Here is a 20,757-nt window from a genome sequence, read left to right on the forward strand (position 1 = left end):
ATCTTAAATGGGTGACCCCTTACTCTGAGATTATGCCCTCTGGTCCTAGACTCTCCCACAAGGGGAAACAACCTCTCAGCATCTATCCTGTCAAGCCCCCAAAGAATCTTATATGTTTCAATAAGGTCGCCTCTCATTCTTCTAAACTCCAATTGATTTATCACTCTTTTTGAAAAGTGGAATAATTATTGTATATCGGAAGTCAGGTGTTAGTACCCCTTCTTCCCTGATTTTCGTGTGTGTCAGTTAGCTTAGACGGCTAGAAAATGGCCAATCCCTGCACAAGTAGTTCAGGGAGAGCTGCCTTCTTGCCTTGCCCCATGCTTGGGGTAGAATGGTACCCCTCAAGCTATATTTTTTTTTATCAATTCATGGGATGTGGGCATTGCTGGCTAGGCTAGCATTTATTGCCCAGGTAAGGGCAGCAGATGTTCTTCTGTAAAGGCCATTAGTGAACCAGATGGATTTTTTCGACAATTGGCAATGGTTTCATGGTCAGATTTGTTCCATATTTTTATTGAATTCAAATTTCACTATCTGCTATGGTGGGATTCAAACCCAGGTCCCTAGAGCATTACCATGGTTCTCTGGATTATTAGTCCAGTGACAATACCACTGTGCCACCACCTCCCTCAATGGCTTGTCTCCCTCTAACAGAGAGAGATGCCTATGGTCCCTTTGTGGGCTGTGGCAAATTACCACAAGTTCAGATTGTTAACCTACGCCAGTAGGTTTTAACCTCATCAGCCTGACTGGAAATTGGCAGGCTTAGATTAACATTCCTGTCTGATTTGACTTTGTATTAAACTCAATAGAAAACAAAATCAGGCTGGGTGTAACATGGGCAGCTAATTTGAGCCTGTCCATTTCCTCCTTCCCCCAAATGATCTTAGTATAAAATTACTCCACCTCCCTGGCTCTCAGAAATGACCTTTACATTGTGTAATGCTGATTTTATTCTTCACTAGGTAAAGCTGTCATTGAAAGTGAGATTGTAAGTGAGTGAAACACTTTTATTCTTTAGAAATTCCCATTATCTAACAAAGAACTGCAAAACTCTACTGCCCACATTCTAACTTGTACTAAGTCCTGCAAGACTTTAAACATAGAAACATAGAAAACATAGAAAATAGGAGCAGGAGTAGGTCATTCAGCCCTTCGAGCCTGCTCCACCATTCAATATGATCATGACTGATCATCCAGTTCAATAGCCTGCTCCTGCTTTCTCCCCATATCCTTTGATCCCTTTCGCCCCAACAGCTATATCTAACTCCTTCTTAAAAACATACCATGTTTTGGCCTCAACTACTTTCTGTGGTAGCGAATTCCACAGGCTCACCGCTCTCTGGGTTACAACAACACTTCCCTATTTTTATACTCTATTCCTTTAGCAATAAATGCCAAAATTTCATTTGCTTTCCTTATTACCTGCTGTACCTGCATACTAGCTTTCAGCGATTCATGCACGAGGACATAGATCCCTCTGCACTGAAGCATTCTGAAGTTTCTCTCCATTCTTCTGGCCAAAATGGATAACCTCACACTTATCCATGTTAAACTCCATCTGCCAAATTTTGGCCCATTCACCTAACCTGTCCATGTCCATTTGTAAATTTCTTATTTCTTCCTTGCAACTTACTTTCCCACCTATTTTGGTGTCATCTGCAAATTTAGCTATAGTACCTTCTATCCCTGAATCCAAGTCATTAATATAGATTGTAAATAGTTGGAGCCCAAGGACCGAACCCTGTGGCACCCCACTAGTTACAGCTTGCCATCCAGAAAAAGACTCATTTTTCCCAACTCTCTGCTTTCTGTTGGCTAGCCAATTCTCTATCCAAGCTAATATGTTACTTCTAACTCCATGTGATCTTATCTTGTGTATTAATCTTTTGTGCAGCACTTATCAAAGGCCTTCTGAAAGTCCAGGTATACTACATCTACAGGATCCCCATTATCCACTTTGCTTGTCACATCTTCAAAGAACTCTAGCAAATTAGTCAAACACGATTTACTCTTCATAAAACCATGCTGACTCTGATGGATTGCATTTTGAATTTCCAAATGTCCCATTACTACTTCCTTGATAATGGATTCCAACAATTTCCCAATGACAGACGTTAAACTAACTGGTCTATAGTTTCCTACCTTCTGCCTCCCCCCCTTTTTGAATGAGGGTGTTATATTAGCATTTTTCCAATCCAGTGGAACCTTTCCAGAATCTCAGGAATTTTGGAATATTATAGCCAATGCATCCACTATCTCCACTGTCACTTCCTTTAAGACCCTGGGATGTAGGCCATCAAGTCCTGGGGACTTGTCACCCTTTAATCCCTATAGTTTACTCAGTACTTTTTCTCTGGTGATGGTGATTGTTCTATGTTCCTCCTTCTCTATATCCTCTGCACAACCTGCTACAATTGGGGTGGTACTAGTGTCCTCCACTGTGAAAACCAAGGCAAAATATTGATTAAGCGTCTGCCATTTCTGCATTTACCAATGTATATGCTCCCTTCTCCTTGCAGGTTGTAGAGGTTATGATTTTGGAGGCTGCTGTCAAAGGAACCTTGATGAGTTGCTGCAGTGTAGCTTGTAGATAGTACAGACTGCTGCCACGGTTCATTGGTAGTGGAGGGAGTGAATGTTTAAGATGGTGGATGGGGTGCCAATCAAGCGAGTTGCTTTGTCCTGGATAACGTACTGTTGTTTTTTTTGTTTTCCCCCCTCCTTCTAAGACCTTCCTGAAAATTTACCTCTTGAGCTAAACTTTTAGTCACCTGTCCTAATATCACCTTAAAATTGAGGCAATGTAGGTCTATGAACACCAGGATGATGGGTGAGCAGAACTTAATGCAAGTTGAAATGTGAGCAGTAGAGTTTCAGATGAGTTCAAAGTTTATATGCTGTGGGAAATGGGAGGCCAACCAGGAGGACATTTGAGTAGTTGGGTTTGGAGGTAAGAAGAGTGCTGATGAGACATGAGCAGCCAATGGTCTGAGGCAGGGCAGAGACAATCAGCTATGATGATGGGGGAAGTAGGCAGTCATGGTGATAGAGAGGATATGGGTTTGGAAGCTCAGCTGAAGTTCAAATAGGTTATGAACACTCAGGTTCAGCCTGAGACAGTGGCCAGGTGGAGAATGGAATCGGTGAATAGGGATTTGGTTTCTATGTCTGTGAATAATGTTAAGGATGCAACTTGTAAATAAGGAAAAAGGAGGGGGCCGAGAATATGACATTGATTGAGAATGTGATATATTCGATTTAATAATTTGGGGACAGAAAGAGAAGTGATTGGTCAAGTATGAATAAGGGGAGCACAGATTTTTGGTTACAAAATCAACCAACTTTGCTTCATGTAAGGATGTTAGTCACCTTGTGAGTCTCACAATAAGTTGCTATTCCAGTCACAGGGAAGAAGAAACAAGTTTGTAATGTCAAAATTAGTTTGTTTATTGATTCTAGACAAATGCCATTGGCCTGGAGGGTTAATATTTGTGTCTTGGGTGTAATTTTATAGTGTCATCTCATTTTATAGAAGTGATTATAGCTATTAAATTATCCATGTCAGTGTGACACAGCACTAGACCAAATAAAGCCTGAGGCGATTGACTGACTTCTGCCTGCGCATAACATCTGTGGCATCAGCTGGATGTGGATAGATGGCTTCACACAAAGCCTGTCTAATTAGGCAGCTATGATTTGTAACAAACAAATCTTATTGTGTTACTGGTTGGCTCCAGACTGGACTAAATATTTGTATTCTGAGGAGAATGATAATTTCAGAGTTCATAGCTCATTCATAATTATCAGGCCTGCTTTTCTTCCAATAAATGTTGAAATCAAAGTGGAATAAGTGTCTTGAATTTGAACCACCTTAATCATATTTCAGTGCTGGAAGGGAATGCAACTAAAATGAGGATAATTTAAAATAGCACATTAAAATTTAGAAGGCCATTGTCATAGTGGCACATTAATCCTGGGCTACTAAAATAGTTCTAGACTGCCAAATTCTAAATGTAATCTTATTTAGAAACCACTTTTGTCCCTTTATTGTCAATGCGGGTAAAATACTTAAATAGCTCTGGCCTGTTGTAAGCGTAGCTCCCTTAAAAAAAAGCTTGATGAGTTCCTGAGTGATGATTGCATCGCATGCCCTCATAGCACCGTGGGTGTACCTACACCACAAGGACTGCAGTGATTCAAGAAGGCAGCTCACTACCACCTTCTTGAGGGAAATTAGGGATGGGCAATAAAAATGCTGGCCAAGCCAACGAGGCCTACATCCCATGAATGAACAAAAAAAAACCTTAGAGGAAGAATTGGAGGAGCGCAGGGCTTGTGGGAAGAAGCCACCATAATTGACCTGCTGAGGTCTCAGCCTAAATAGTAGATTGGGCCATGATATCATAGAAGAGTTATTTACATGTTGAAAGAGGACATGATGTAATCAATATTACGTTGCTGTTTGTGGGAACATGCTGTGCACAAATTGGTTCCTGCATTTTCTACATTATAACACTAACTGCACCTTAAAAGTGCTTCATCGATTGTGTTTTGTGCACATGTGCATTGACAAGTGCTTTGGGACATCCTGAGGCTGTGAAAGGTGCAATATAAATGCAATTCTTTTCTTTCTTCCTTCTGTCAATGGCACATGGACATTGATGCCAAGAAAGAGAGGTGTGGACGATGGAGTTAAAATGTTGCCCTCCCCACATTCAAAATTAACCTAAGCTATTTCACAGATGCGCGATGTGTGTATGCATATATGACACACACACAAACACGCACATAATGAATTGCTGTGACGTACTACACACATGTCAGCCATTTTGCACATCATAGGATTCCCCCAAGCAGCAATGATAGAAATAAACAGCTATTTTCTTTGTAGTGTTGGCTGAGGAAGAAATGTTGGGACATGGGCTGTGACTTCGACTAACATTAAGCACAATCCCACTGAACCTGCATTTCAAAGTCACTTGATGTGAGGGAAATACGTTGTTTTGTTTCTGAGAGAAGTAATAACTCACTATACCAGTGAAAATCTATTTTTTCTCTGTATTAGTCCAGGACTGGTCTTCAACCTGCAAACACTCTAAAGGCAAGGATGCTTCCAACTGAGCCAGGTTGACACTTATTCAGACCATGAACTCTCTCCTCCATCTTTACCCCTTTGTTAATGCAGTTTTTTTTAAAATTGACATATATATATTTTCTTTTTTTATTAGTCTTCCCCAACACCATACACCCCCCGACCCCCCCCACTCCCCCCTCCCCCTCCCCAGCAAACAGGGCCATCTGTCATTTGTTCTTATGTTTTGCTTTCATAAAGCCCTGACCCATCTGCTGTTAACACATTCTGCTATCTTACCTTAAGCAACTATCAGCACCTTCTTTAATCTTTAACACTGCCATTGTTATGATCCCCAGCTGAGATTACCCCTTAACAGGCATGATCCCAGGGTGGAACCCAGCTTAATAGATGCCAACTTTTATTTGTTTGTTTAGATACTTGGAGAGTAGCTACTGAACAGTCACAGGAGTTAGCTGATAAACTTTTAACAAAAGAATAAAATATTTATTCAAGAAGAAAAGATGAGCTGCATTATAATACTCCTACACCCACAGCTATACCTTTACAGATCTATACAGATTTGTAAGGATAACACAAGTTACAAAAGCTATCTGTTACTTTAACGTCCACAGTCGGTGCACAGTCCACGTAAACCTATGGCACCCTGTGGTCAGACACACCACACTCTGAAACCAAGTGACAGATGCCACCTCAACCAGATGCTATGGATCTCTCCTCAACTCCCCCCAGACGCTTTCCACACCATGAGCCAATCGGTCTCATCACACTCTGTCTTTCGCACGAGGGTCTCCAAACTCCACTCTCCAAGACCTCACCTTGGAATCTTCTCCCAAACCAATGCTTTCTCTCAGGCGCCTTCCACAAGGGTTCACCTCCAGAGTTTTGAACTCTTCTTCCGATATTCTCCTTTCCTGGGTCACCACATGCATTCAAGCTATCTTCCACACATTGTCTCTCACTGACTCAGCCATCAACAGTACCACTGCTTCACATTCCCATAGCAAAGAGTTACAGACCTTCAGTTGTCTCTTTGGATCTTTTTGCCTCTTGCAAGCTGTTCTCACATTAAAACTACATTCCCATTCTGCAGCTTTTGTCTCTTTAAATCTGAAGCTTTGAGCCTTTCTCTCTGCCCCTCACTCTTAACTTCACTTAACAGGACCTTTTCCAGGTTCCTGTCCTTCCTCTGACTAGAAGGTCTGCTTGGGGCATTCCCCTGTTCCACTCCCTTGGATTCCTGGGGTTTTTCTTTAGCTTGGGACTTTCTATCTGTCCCCTTTTCTCACCTGGAAGCTACTTTCAAAATCAACTGAATTCAAACAACTTCCAAAACAAACTGCTGTTTCTTGCTTTTCTGTGTGTGTGTCTGTGGGGGCGTGTGTCTGTGTCTCTCTGGACCCCTGTGGCTAGGCAACAGCCCAATTCTTCTACTCTTGTTTGTTTAACCTAGCTGCAACAGTTATAAGAAACCTCATTAGAAATGCAAGCACCTTTTAAAGTGAAACTAAAACTCAATTTGACCTTTCCTTAAAACACAAATACAGAAATACAAATCAAACTTGAAAGTTGAAACTCATTCCTAACACTCGGAAAATACAAATATAACTTACTTAAACTATCCCTATTCCCTAACACCATTAATACTCCCTTTGCCCTGTGTCCATGACATCTTTGTCAAATTTCTCTTTAGCTCCCACCTATCCCTGACCTTCTATTTTGCTCCACCTACTCCACCCACTCTTAAACAGTATAAAATCCATCACATTTCTACTTCTCTTTAGCTCTGGAAAATAATCAAACAGACTCAACACGTCAACTCTGTTTCTCTCTCCACAGATGCTGCCAAACATGCTGAGTTTTTCCAGCATTTTCTGTTTTTATTTCAGGTTTCCAGGATCCACAGTATTTTGTTTTGATTATTATGGCACTTATTATTGCTGGTTTCAATCTTAAACTGTAGTTCCTTTTTTAATAGGAATGAGTGCAGGACTGACTTCTTACATCGTTGTTAATCGAGAAAAGACTTAATTCCCTGTTGATTGCTACCCTCTATGCCGCTCCCTTGAGGGTCATATATACTTTGCATTTTTCCACATCTCCCCTGAAGATAGTGGCTTATGGTTAGCTATCACAAGCAATAGTCCCTGTTGTACCTTACCCATGCAACCAATTCTGATGTGTGAGCACAGTGTGTTGAGATGGGTAACCTCTGATCTACTGGAAGCGGTTTCTGAACTTAATGAGCAGATGACTGTACAGTATTAGCAGAAGAACATCTAAACAGAATGGTCTGAAAGTAGAACAACCTAGGTGAGAATATCCAAAGTGTGGGGAATTTTGAACATTTTCTGAAAGGTTAGAAGATTGCAGTTGAGCTGTACAATATTAGCAATGGATGCTTTAATTGGTTCATTTTAAATTACTCTGCTATTTGAGTGAGGTCATAACCCCTTTCAAATAAACTTGTAAATATGATGGCATGGTATTATTTCTGGTAGTTTATTTTAAATTTCCATTTGCCCATGCTGATACCAAAACATATCCAAATATATCCGTACTTTGATTGCCATAACTTACCTAGACATAGATGCTTTGCAGAAGAAAACATGGCTTGGAGATGTTATTGGAAGAATAGTTATCTGAATGGACATCAGCAGTGATGATGTTGATAGTTTTGTAGTATCTGCTGAGATTTTGAATGAATTTGGCCATGTAAAATATATCTTGTCTAATCGAGAAGTCAGCCGTGATTTTGAAAAATAATTATTCAAACAAACTATTCAAACCAATGGCAGTGGAGAAGATTATTGGGAAACAGATGCTGCAACTTTAATTTGCCAGTATGCAGTGGCCGTGATACTCATAACTACATTCACTCAGACTTAACAGAACATCCTAAGATCAAAAAATGGTTTTCTTTTGATTTCTGAGTATGATTCCAAATTCTCTCAATCTCAATACAGCTATGATTGTCAAATAACACTAAACTTGTGCCTAGAGCTCAGACTTTACTTAAGAAAAGTCTGTGCCATGCTTTTGGAGTGTACCTCGGCCCGTGGGTTCAGCCAGTCCCTGCAAATTGACCGTGTCTGGTGGAATTAAAGCCCAGGATCCTTTCATTTTAAAATAGGAAACTATCATGAGAATTCAAAGTAGCATAGTGAATTGCTACTGTTTATGAATGAACAATGGAAAGAGGGACCAGAGAATGTGTGAGGGAGTGTTGTGTTTAACTGAAGATGCATATTCTGTTTGGATATTGTGGAGCTCATGATCGTCCTAATGATTTTTGTTTGCTATCATTGCAGCAATTTCTTCGAAGATGCCACTGCGACAGACACAGAAAATCTGAAACGCTTAGCCTTCTAAACTAACTGAGGTGATGTTTCCCTCCTGGTGACCACTGCAAAGTGTGAGTGTGCTGTTCTCCTTCTTATTTCATTTTTTTGAATTTTCTCTCAGATTATGGTACCCATTTATCCATTACAATATATACTGTTTCTCTGTAAAATCATCCATTTCTAATGCTTCTTACTAAATACATCATGCAATCCCACTTTTCGATCATGTGATACTAATGTTCTTTAAGAAAGCCTTGTGTAACTACTATATTTTAGAAATAGAATTGGTCTCAATACAAATGAGATCATTTTTTACATTTAATATGAAAGAAATTTGCAAATTTTGCCATGAACGTACTACTGTGGAGTCTGACTGGCTGAAACATAACAATCAAAACACTTTAATAAGATTTCCGTCCATTTAAACAAGACAGCACTAATGGTCCCAGGCAATAAGACTAATTAACCTAGACTTCTGGTCTTTTTTTGTGGGGTCCATACAATGAATTATTATTATTATTTTACTTTTACAATTAAATATGATACTGCCTTTTATCAAACAAATTCAGAAACTATTATTTTGAATGGAAATCATTGAGGATCACGAGGAAATCAAATAAGCAGGAAATCAAATTAAGCTTATGAAATAGGCTCTAGAAGAAGGCCTTTCGGTCCATTTGTTCTCATCCTTCCAGGAGGCTAATTCTACATCTCACAATTCTACCATCTTATTGCTTTTTTGGATGTTTCCAATGTCCTGGCATTAATCCGCTAACCCATCATCTATTGAGGAGCATTTCTCAGTGTCCATCCTAAACTGCTTCAGATGTACTTATGGATGCCTGAATGTTGATGGCCAGCAATTGCACAATTACTTGTATAACCTCAGACTAAAAGCAACCCTTTATGGATGCACTTTTAGGAGCTAAGAGATTAGGGTAAATATCTAAATTTTTTTTTTTAACTTTGAACTAAGCAGAGAATGTGAGAGACCAGCATCTGAATAGAGGATAAAGATGGGCTGATATTACAGGTGAAGACCTTTGTCATAACATCCCAGAATTATGGACCTTTTAAAAGGATTGATTGTGCTTTTCATAATTGAACTGTTTTGTAATTACAATCCAACTAAGGCTACTTCCTGTTCCCAGTTTATTGGTTTTCTTTGGTTCATTTGAAGGACCCATGGTGCTTTTATAGAAATGCACTCAGGGCACTTCAGTTTATGAAGTTTTAATATTGCTGTGACTTGGGTATTACCATCTAGCAATCATGCCTACATAAATAAAAATAAAAGTTTGACCTTAAACCATCATCGAAACCACTTATCTCACTCTGTCTGGTTTATGTTGGGATATGCAAGCCTGAAGTGAAAAAAAACAAAGGTGTGTAATGCTTCTCTTGAATGAGTTTGGATTGAACATATCAAAGTGTTTACAGAACATCTGAATTATTTACTTTCCTGTTTACTCAATGGAGCTGTATGTGTTTAGTTTTGTGCAGGAAAAAGATCTTCAGGTTGTAATCTTTTTGTACTGCATATGTGAGCAATAGTAATAATAAAAGACACACACATACCTCCGGCAAAAGAAAAGGAACCAAGTTGATACAAGTGACCATATTATCCACCAGTTCAACTTCTTGCAACTAAACTCTTAAGTGACCAGTAGAGCTCACCTAGGAACTTTTAGTTACATTCTTCGAAATCGGTGAAGACTTGGAAATGTTCCTCACTGGGTTCATGATGGGTTCATGACCTTCCCTATTTTTATTAGTGTACCATTGGTGGGTGTGAGGAATGCTTGCAGAAAAATGTTATTGGAATGTCCATTTTATGTCCAGGACTCCGTTTTGCACTTGAAATACAGTTTTTACAGTCAGGTGATATCTGGAAAATATCAATAAGACAATAAAATCTGTTCAACTACTGTTGGAATAGATTGTGAAGATCTAACATTCTAAAAGATACATCTTTCTTTTGTTAAAAGTTTACATTTTCTGTAAAATTAAGGACAGCTTTTTTACGACGCTCGTTCTTTGGAGCATCAAGTTCACCGAATCATAGAATAATAGAATGATGCAGCATAGAATATGACTGCTTGGCCCATCATCTCTGTGTCAGCTCTTTGGTCAAGTTATTTTCGTTAATCTCGCTGCTGCTCTTTTCCCATAGTCCTGTATTTTTTTCCCTTCAAGTATTTATCCAGTTCCCTTCAGAATGCTACTGGTGAATTTGCGTTCACCACTCTGTCAGACGGTGCATTCTAGATCACAAAAACTTGTTGTGTAAACAGATGCTTCCTCATGTCGCCTCCGGTTCTTTTGCCTATCTCTTAAATCTGTGTCCTCCGGTTACACTTCTGTTACTGAAAACATTTTTATTTACTCTTGTCAAAACCATTCATCAATTCATCAACATGGAAACAGAAAATAAGAGCAAGAGTAGGTCATTTGGTCCTTCGAGCCTGCTCCACCATTCAGTATGATTGTGCATGATCCTCTATCTCAATGCCATACTCCTGTTCTCTTCTTATACCTCCAGACACCTTGAGAGTCTTGCAAACTAGCTATTTCCTTTTTAAATATATTCAGTGACTTGGCCTCCACTGCCTTCTGTGGTAGAGAATTCCACAGGTTCACCACCATCTGAATGAAGGGGTTTCTCCTCATCTCAGTCCTAAATGGTCTACCCCATATCCTGAGACCATGACCCCTTATTCTAGACTCCTCCCCAGCCCCCACCTCTATCAAATCTCCTCTTAACCTTCTCTGCTCTAAAGAGAAAGCTCCAGCTTCTCCAATCTCTCCATGTAACTGAAGTTCTTCATCCTTGATACCTTTTTAGTAAATCCCTTCTGTACCCACTCCAAGGCCTTGACAGCCGACCTCAAGTGTGGTGCCCATAATTGAACACAACACTTCAGCTGACTCCTAACCAGTACTTTTTAAAGGTTTGGCATAACATTCTTTCCCTTGTACCCTTTTCCTCTATTAAAGAAGCCAACAATACTCTATGCTTATTTAACAGTCTTCTCAACTCTTCCTACCCCGTTGATATAATTTAGCATAAACTGAGAGTGAAAGTTATCAAGGAGGAATGGTATAATGGTTTTTCAGCTGAGGACAAAAAACAAGACAGCTGTAAAGAAGTTCGGGAAAAGTTAGTGCTATTGCTTTGCAATTCCACTTAGCATCTGTAATGCGGTCTCCCACAGCCTTCATATCATCGAGTATGTTGTCTGTGAGTATCATTTTCTACAATAGAATCTGTAAACAAAGACTCTGCATTTAGAATTTGAATTTCTGGCACTGACAGATAACAGCTCCATATCTAACAGTATTAATGCACAGCTATACTCATTGAAATATTCTTTTTTGGAAGCACATTCCAAAAAAATGGAAAGCCACATTTGGTTCTAATAGATCTATCTTTCCTTGACAATAGATATCAGTCCATTGAATATTCAGATTGGCTTCACTGTTAATAGAAACTGCAAGGTGATTCAATTCAGTTATAACATGGAGCAGGGATTCACTGGGGAAAAAAAAGGGTGAGAAGCTGATTTAAACTGAAGAAAAATCAGGTGGGTTCCGCATGAGTACACACTGTGAACCCACTCAGTTTTTTAACAAAGGCTGTGGCCAAGTGACCCAGTGTGTCTGGATGGGGGTCTAAGAAAGCTCCTCCTATTGATGAGGAGTCCAGGCAGGATAATAGGGTCATAAAACCTGGAATCATCTTAGAATCAGACAAATTCAGTGATAGGGTATTGTTAGATCTTTCTGCATGGATAAGGTGAATGGCTGCCTTTGTTCATGTGTATTTTGTGACCTTAAATGTTACACTATTCAAGTAATGAATGTTATTTTGTAGATCAAGGATGAAAAATATATCCCGATACTAGTAAACATATCCAAGTGTGATTGGAATTGCAGTGACAACGAGTGTAACTCTGTGAAGAGCATATTTACAATGTTGCCAGTAATCTCTCCTCTATTAAGTTTTCCATTGGTTTTCAAGGACACCCAGGTCCCTTTGCACCCAATCTATCGCCATTTAAATAATACTCTGCCGTTCTGTTTTTCCTACCAAAGTGGATAACTTCACACTTTTCCGCGTTATACTACATCTGCCATGTACTTGCCCACTCACTCAACTTGTCTAAATTGCCTTGAAGCCTCTTAACATCCTCCTCACATTCCCACTTAGCTTTGTGTCATCAGCAAACTTGGAAATATTACATTTGGTTCCTTCATCCAAATCCTTGTTATATATTGTGAATAGCTGGAGCCCAAGTACTGATCCCTGCAGTGCCCACTAGTCACTGCCTGTCATTCCAAAATAAACCCATTCATTCCTATTCTCTGCTTCCTGTCTGGTAACCAATTCTCAATCCATAGGAATATATTACCCCCAACCCCATGTGCTTTAATTTTGCACGCTAACATCTTATGTGGGACTTTATCAAAAGCTTTCTGAAAATCCAAATACACCATATCCACTGGTTCTCCCATATCTATTCTGCTAGTTACGTCCTCAAAAAACTCCAGTCGGTTTGTCAAACATGATTTCCTTTTCATTAATCCATGTTGACTTTGTCTAATCCCGTTGATATTTCCTAAATCTCCTGTTATCACATCCTTTGTAATAGACTCTAGCATTTTCCCTACTACTGATGTTAGGCTAACCCGTCTGTAATTAGCAGTTTTTTTCCCTCCCTCCTTTTTTAAATAGTGGGTTTACATTTGCCACCCTCCAATCTGCCAGGAATGTTCCAGAATCTACAGAATTTTGGAAGATGATAACCAAAGCATCCACTATTTCCATGTCCACCTCCTTTAGTACCCTGGGATGGAGATTATCAGGCCCAGGGGATTGATCGGCTTTTACTTCCATTAATTTTTCCAGCACTGTTTTTTTAGGAATGCTAATTTCCTTCAATTACTCCCTCTCACTAGATCTTTGGTTCCCTGGTATTTCTGGGAAATTATTTGTGCCTTTCTCCACGGAGACAGAACTAAAGTAGTTGTTTAATTCCTCTGCCATATCCTTGTTCTCTATTATAAATTCTCCTGTTTTGGACTGTAAGGGACCTACATTTGTCTTCACTAATATTTTTTCTTCTTACATGCGTATAGAAGCTATAACTGTTCTCTTTTATGTTCCTTGCAAGTTTACCCTCGTACTCTGTTTTCCCCCCCTAATCAATCTCTCGGTCCTCCTTTGCTGAATTCTAAACTACACCCAATCCTCAGGCTTGCTACTTTTTCTAGAAACTTTATATGACTCCTCTTTGGATCTAACACTAACCACAATTTATTTTGTTAGCCATGGTTGAGCCACTTTTCCTGTTGTGTTTTTGCACCAGAAAGGAATATATTCATTGCCTATCCACCTGCCTCTCTGGAAGCAGATATCTAGCAGATTAGAGCATAGGTTTAGCTACACCAGAGTATTTGTATTACTGGGAGCATTCCTAGACTTCTATAGCACTGAAGGAATGAAACTAGGATTTGCCAGAGCAAAATGGAGATTTAACATTTTGGAAGCAGTGAACAGGGATACTGAGAAATTTTGCACACTGAACCGATTTGTTCTTCGAATCATAGAACCTTTATGGCACAGAAAGAGTCCACTTGGCCCATTGTGCCTGTGCTGGCCAAAATACAAGCCGTCCAGCCTAATCCCACTTTCCAGCATTTGGCCTGTAGCCCTGCAGGTTACAACACTTAAGGTGCATATCCAGACACCTTTTAAATGATTTGATGGTTTCTACCTCCACTACCCTTTCAGGCAGTGAGTTCCAGATACTAACTACCCACTGGGTGAAAAGATTTTGCCTCATTTCCCCTCTAATCTTTCTACCAATCATTTTAAATCGATGCACCCTGGCCACTGACCTCTCTGCTAAGGTAAATAGGTCCTTCCCATCCATTCTATTCAGGCCCCTCACAATTTTGTACATCTCAATCAAATCTCCCCTCAGCTTCCTCTTGTCCAGGGAGAACAAGCCTGGCCTATCCAATCACAGAATCACACAGTGCAGAAGAGGCCCTTTGGCCCATCGAGTCTCCACTGACACGTGAAAAATACCTGACCTACCTACCTAATCCCATTTACCAGCACTTGTCCCATAGCCTTGAATGTTATGACGTGCCAAGTGATCATCCAGGTACTTTTTAAAGGATCTGAGGCAACCCGCCTCCACCACCCTCCAAGGCAGTGCATTCCAGACTGTCACTACTCTGTGGGTAAAAAAAGTTTTTCCTCACATCCCCCCTAAACCTCCTGCCCCTCACCTTGAACTTATGTCCCCTCGTGACTGACCTTTCAACTAAGGGGAACGGCTGCTCCTTATCCACCCTTTCCATGCCCCTCATAATCGTGTACACCTCGATCAGGTCGCCCCTCAGTCTTCTCTGCTCCAACGAAAACAACCCAAGTCCATCCAACCTCTCTTCATAACTTAAATGTTTCATCCCGGGCAACACCCTGGTGAATCTTCTTTGAACCCCCTCCAGTGCAATCACATCCTTCCTATAATTTGGCGACCAGAACTACACATAGTACTCCAGCTGTGGCCTCACCAAGGTTCTATACAACTCCAACATGACTTCCCTACTATTGTAATCTTTGTCTCAACAGATAAAGGCAAGTGTCCCAAATGCCTTTTTCACCACCCCACTAACATGCCCCTCTGCCTTCAGAGATCTATGGACAAACACGCCAAGGTCCCTTTGTTCCTCAGAACATCCTAGTGTCATGCCGTTCATTGAATATTTCCTTGTCAAATTATTCCTTCCTAAGTCTATCACCTCACACTTTTCAGGGTTAAATTCCATCTGTGTTTTATCTGCCCATTTGGCCACCCCGTCTATATCTTCCTGTAGCCCAAGACACTCAACCTCACTGTTAAGCACCCGGCCAATCTTTGTGTTATCCGCACAATCACTCTTCAGAGCTGCAATTTTCTAGCCCTGGCAACATCCTTGTAAATCTCCTCTGTGTCCTCACTAAAACAATTACATCCCTTCTGTAATGAGCTGACCAGAACTACACACAGTACTCAGGTTGTGGCCAAACTAATGATTTACACAATTCCAGCATAATCCCCCAGCTCTTATATTCTACACATTGGCTAATAAAGGAATGAATTCCATACGCTTGCAGAACCATCTTATTGACGTATCCTGCTACCTACAGGGATCTGTGGACATTAATTCCAAGGTTCCTCATTTCCTCTACGCCTCTCAGTAATGTCACATTAACTGTGTATTCCTTTGCCTTGCTTGACCTCCCCGAATGCATCACCTCACACTTCTTTAGGCTGAATTGCATTCACCACTCTTCTGCCCAACTGGCCAGTTTATTGATATTTTCCTGCAGTCTACAGCTGATCTCCTCACTATCAACCATGTGGCCAATTTTTGTGTCATCTGCAAGCTTCTTGATCATACCCTCTACATTTACATCCAAGTTGTTAATAGATATGACAAAAAGCAGAGGACCTAGTATTAAGCCCTGTGGAACCTGACTGGAAACAGCCTTCCAGTCAGAAATGCACATGTCAACAATTATCCTTTGTTTCATGCCACTGAGCTAGCTTTCTATCCAGCTTGCTACCTTCCCCTGGATCCCATGGATTTTTATTTTTTTAACCTGTCTTCCATGTAGTACTTTGCCCTTATTTTGTGAAAAGTAAAAAATAACTTAAGTTAGGATGAGGAAAGATACTGAATGATTCCTTTGAATTATTTATATTCTTTTCTCTAATTATTTGCTTCTTGTTGGCTTCACTCATCACTCAGAATTGATTGTTTTCAGAGGACTTTTGTAGTTTCTCATTTTTTCTTTTCTTAGCCACTTTCCTCACTTTTGATTTGTTCATCTCTACCCCTTCAGTTCTGAAGTTTTGCTATTTCATCTTGATCAAGCCAACACAATGCAATGACAAAAACATAACAGCATGAAATAAGTGTGCCAAATGAAGTGTGCATGCTAGAAATGTGAAGACTAATTTTAACTTTTGGATAATGAGCAGACACTTACACACCCATGCACAAACCATCATCAACTTAACATTATCATTGAGAGTTTGGGAAGACTTCAATAGAAATCTCTTTGCACATAGTGTTATTGAAGTTTGGAATGTTTTGTCACAGGGAGTGGTTGTGGTCTTTGTATCTTTAAAAAAAATGGATAAATATTTGAAGCAGGGAAGAAGTAGACCAATGGAGAGAAAGCAGAGCAGCAGAATTAGTTTTAGACAACTCCAACATAGAGCCAGCAAAGACACAATAAGCTCAATGGATTCCTTTTGCATTGTAAAATGTTATGGTTCTGTTCTCCTGAAGAACACAAGAACTCATAGAATTATAGTCCTGCATAGGTCAAATTGCATTATGCCTTCACACTGTAAATTTAGTGTCACTGCAAACAGTTTTGATTTCACACCAATGTTGATCGAGAAGGACAAAATCAGCTTCAAGGTCTGAACTGATTCTGAAATGAAATGGTGGGAGCTCATTCCTCCAGAGAATCTCACGTTTCTTCGCTCCTGTGTTATTGGGCTTTGACTCCTAATTTGTCTGGATTTTCATTGCAGCTGCAGCATAATGTAGAGCAAATCTGCTTCAAAACCGTACTACAGATATATTGCAAGCGCACTCCGGGCATTCAAGGGGAACAAAAAGAAATAGCTCTGGGTTAAAGGAAAGAAAGATTTTGCCATGTTACATTACAATTTTTGGCACTTCAAAGTATCTGTGCAATGATCTTTCTTAACATTTGTTTCTAAGGTGTAGCTGCTCCTAATTCAGACAAAAAAGTTAATGATTGGAAGGCAGTGTGCAAAAGCAAAGACCAAATAGTCTCTCATTAGTGAGATTTGAAGCCCTTAACCTTGTCAGATTACTAGGTTCAAGGTGTTATGTAAATGCAAGTTGTTGTTCGTCAATTACCATACAATACAAGAATTGGAGTCGGATGTATTAGCTGATAGGAAAAGCAAAGAATTTTGATAACCGACCAGATTCATATCAAAGATGTTTCAGTCTTCTTCAAAATATGAAACAGGGTTGTATTTAAATATCAAAGGAGAATTTTTATGTTTTGGGTCTTTTACTCCAGGTAATTGTTCAGGTTCAATATCTCGGAACTCTCCTGTTGCTGAGTTCTTGCTCACTGTGTTCCATGGCTTGCTGTACCTACCCCATATCTGGATAATTTGTACTGAGCTCACGGATCAGACATTGAACCCTTGTATTTTGGCTTTCTGGTTATATTGTGTGCTTGACTGTCATCCTTCTTGATGTAGGAAGATAGCAGCAAAAAGCATTTCACTAGCTTGAGGCACGGGTTCTAAACTGCCATAAAGTTTTATGAAGCAGCAAATGGGTAGGTGAAAGAAACAATGAAATGGGTATATCTTCGATAGGCACAGCAGTGACAAGCCCTTCTTGGAAGATTTTAGGAATGCATTAGAAACTGGGTTGAAGCAGAGAAAACAATGAGTACCTTTTAGAGAAGCTACACCGTGGCAGGGGAGGTAGAGTGGGGTGTCAGAGGTCTCAGTACTGGGATCAGTTCTATTTCTAATTGATATCAATGGCTTGGATTCAGAAGCACGCGATAAATTGATTAAAATTACAGAGGATACCAAGTTAAGAAGAGTGTAATTGGAGAGAACAAAATGAGTTGAAAAATATATGTATAACTGGTAACAAAAAGCTTTTCGACCACATTCCAACATCAAGAAAGGGGACACAAAATAATCAGGAAGCCAAAATATAATGACAAGGGTTCACTGTTTCATCGCTGGGCTCAACACAAGTTATCCAGGTAACAGGTAGAACATATGGCAGTTGATAGTTAATATACCTGTAGATATGAAGGAAAAGTGGGTGACACACGTTTTTCATGAATAGTATTGGAAATAGCTCAAAATCTAATTAAAAGAATCCCAGGCATCTTAATTGAAGTAATGTTAAATAGCTCTATTTCATTCAGATCAAAAAAACACTGAGCCACACAGCCAAAGCCATCAAATACACAGGGACAGGAATAGGCCATTTAGCCCCTCAAGCCAGTTCTGCCATTCAGTGAAACCATGACAGATCTGCAACCTAACTACAAATACTGGTCAGTGCATCATATCTCTTAATGCCAATGGCTGAAAAAAAGAGATTAATCTCAGTTTTAAAATTAACAATTAGCATTTGCAGAAGAGAGTTCTAAGCTTCTACCACACTTTGCATGTTGGTGTTTCCCAATGTAAGGTCTGGCTCAAATTTTTAGGCTATGTCCCTGAGTCTTAAAATCTCCAACTCAGTGGAAATTGTTCCTCTCCATCTGTTCCTTCTCATACCTTGAAAACTTTGATCAAATCATCCCTCAGCCTTCTGAATTGCAGGGAATACAACCTGTGTTTGAGCAATCTCTCCTCATAATTTAATCCTTGGAGCCCAGAGATCATAATAAACCCTCACTGCACTCCCTCCAAGACCAACAGAGACTTCCTCGGATGTGATGTTCAGAGCTGCTCATAGTACACCAGGTGTGGAAAAGCAGAGGCAGAATTTTGTCGGGCAGACTAGGTGGGGGCGAGCAGGAGCGGCTGGGAAGCCGACCGCTGCCCGCGATTGGACCGTGAGTGTGATTTCATGCTGGCGGGCCAACTAAGGCCTGCTCAACGTGAAACGTATGCTGCAGGGCTCAGCACTGCCTAATGTTTTGGGGTGGGGGTGGTGGGGGGAAGAAGACGAGCGTGCAAGTGCGTGCAGGTGCGTGCAGGAAAAGCTCCCTGATGCTCAGAGCTCTCTCAGGGAGATGAACGTTTTTGACAATTAAAAATCAAGAATTTTAAAATGTTAAAAACACACGTCCCCTCATGTGACGCTGTTACATGAGCAGGGGCCTGTTAGAAATTAGTTTGAAAATGTTTCATTATGTTTTTAATGACGGATCGAAACCTCATCCCGCCCGTGGATGAGATTTTGCAAAAAACATCCAAAGGCTGCTTGGCCCTTTCGCCAGCCCGCCAACCAAAATTTGAACTTGATTATTACTTTAATGGCCTTAATAGGCCTTTTAATTGTCAGCGGGTGCGCAGCCAACTCCTGCGCACGCCCGCCAACCGAAATATTGCACGAGTGCGCGATGATGTTGGGACACTCGCTCGAAATCATTGCGAGTCATTTTACATTCATTCGGTTTGGGCGTGTGCCCACCTGAGCGAGCGAAAAATTCTGGCCCAGGACTTTGTACCATTGAAGTCTGACTCCTAGCCCCTTCGACCCTATTCCTCTACATATAAAGACCAGCATTCCATTTGCCTTTCTGATTTTTTTTCTGCATGAGTTCAAGGTATTTAAATGAATTTTTTTTTATCAGGACCCCTCTCTTCAGGCATCCACCGATTCCAGATTTTCACCATTTAGAAAGTTCAACCTTTGTAGGATCAAAATGTGACCTCGCATATTGCTATTTTGAATACAAATCTGAGGATGTCACAATTAAAATAAATAATGCTCTGGTCAGGTCGCATGTTAGCCCAAGATAAAGAGGAAATTTATGTGACAAAGGCAGTGCAGAGAAGTTTCACAAGGCTGATCAATAGAGCTCATCTGAGTAAAGGTTGAGAGAATTGTGGCCAGAATTTTCCGTCCCTGTTGGCGTCAGGTGTCATGGAGGGCGTGAGCAGATAATATGGCAAGAAGGCCAAAAATCGGTTTTACGCTGTTGTAAAACCAGTTAATAATCGTCTGCTCTGCCCGTCAATGGCGGGCTGCCTTTCCCGCCGCCACACGTCAGGAACCTAATTTCAATTCTTTAGCACCTCATTATAAGCCCTGCTCACCGGAATCATCCCCCCACGTGTTTCACAACTTAAGCGACGTTCACCTGGCGAGCTACACTTCACTAGGGACTTCTAGGTTTGTTTACCTACCTTGCTTCGGGCAGCACTCGCAGTCATCAGCACCAGGCTTCACATACAATGTGGCGACTAGAACTGCACACAGTACTCCAGCTGTGGCCTCACAAAGGTTCTATACAACTCCAACATGACCTCCCTACTTTTGTAATCTAATGCCCCCACGATGGGTGGGAAAGGGCGAGGGAGTGGGGTTAAAGAGGTGAAGATGTGAAATGCGAACCTAACAATGGTGAATATCAGAACACAGAACTAACATATTTATGTCAGGCCCCCACAAGTGACTGGAAGCCCATGTCCAGTGGCGTACCACAGGGATTTGTGCTGGGTCACTTATTATTCGTCATTTATATAAACGACATAGATGACTTTGTGGGAGGTA

At 40.5% G+C, this 20,757-nt stretch overlaps 1 long non-coding RNA gene across 1 annotated transcript in view; it reads left to right on the forward strand.

Annotated features, from left to right (window-relative positions):
• The window catches only part of LOC144690163 (uncharacterized), a 1,928,633-nt gene that overhangs the window by 372,557 nt on the left and 1,535,319 nt on the right, over positions 1 to 20,757 (forward strand). The window contains exon 2 of the long non-coding RNA XR_013578781.1: positions 8,410 to 8,513. This is a non-coding gene — a long non-coding RNA (uncharacterized LOC144690163). The remainder of the gene's footprint in view (positions 1 to 8,409; positions 8,514 to 20,757) is intronic.

The sequence above is a fragment of the Cetorhinus maximus genome, chromosome 2, assembly GCF_964194155.1.
Source record: "Cetorhinus maximus chromosome 2, sCetMax3.hap1.1, whole genome shotgun sequence".
NCBI classification, from domain to species: domain Eukaryota; kingdom Metazoa; phylum Chordata; class Chondrichthyes; order Lamniformes; family Cetorhinidae; genus Cetorhinus; species Cetorhinus maximus.